Raw genomic sequence first — 960 nt, forward strand, 5'->3', positions numbered from 1 at the left:
CCTCTGGTCGGGACAATTTCAAGATGGCGTCACTGCCCCCCACGTCAAGTTAGCCAGAGTCACACACGACGCTTCCGGGGATGCATTTCAAAATAAAATGTCAAAGGGGATGCGTGACGGGACTGAATGGATATACAGATTGTTTTATATATAAGAACAACAATAAGACAAATAAGTGTATGTCCAATACAAGACAAGGCTTTATTACCATCTGGGTGTCAAGGTGTTTGGGTGTTTTATTTTATTTTGATTAATTGCACATTTATTAAATGAATTATACCATAAAAACTAAGGTGTGTCCAAGGCCCCGTGTCAAAATCACTTTATAAGCAACCATTGTTTTAGTTTACGGTATAGTTATATTATAGTTTACAATTGGGCCTTGAAAGCAAATTTTGGGGGCTCCTAATAGTATGAAATTGGCTATAACAGGTGATAGGAATTTTATTTTTTATATTCAACTATGGATTTTTTATTTATTCAGCTAGGCTTAACCATCCCAATTCAAATATATAGTTTGTGTCGAGCATATTCAATGTTTCCTTTTTGTTTACCTTTATTCTGAAACCACAATCATTCATTTCCGGCATCAGCCTGGCACACTCTATACAGCGTGATGAAACAGCTTTACGAGCTGGGGATTGTTGTTATTCGGGAGGGCTACTCGTTTTGCACTCCGGCGTGTGCCGTTGCAAGACAAGAGGGGCGGTCGAGAGGCAGTCATCTTATCAAAATAAGCAAAACACAAAAACAATATCATCCATGTGGGCTACTGTTATCACAAGGATTTTCAATTACAATTCTATTGCAGGCTACAATCGGCGTGTGTGTGTGTACATATATCATGTATTATTAAGCATTTATGTATTTTTATGTCCAAAATATAGAGCAAACTTAGATAAAAGCTATGGAGGAGATCCTAAGCAGCACCCATATGCACTTATTATGATGTTTCATGAG

Source organism: Pholis gunnellus, assembly GCF_910591455.1.
Source record: "Pholis gunnellus genome assembly, chromosome: 24".
NCBI classification, from domain to species: Eukaryota; Metazoa; Chordata; class Actinopteri; order Perciformes; family Pholidae; genus Pholis; species Pholis gunnellus.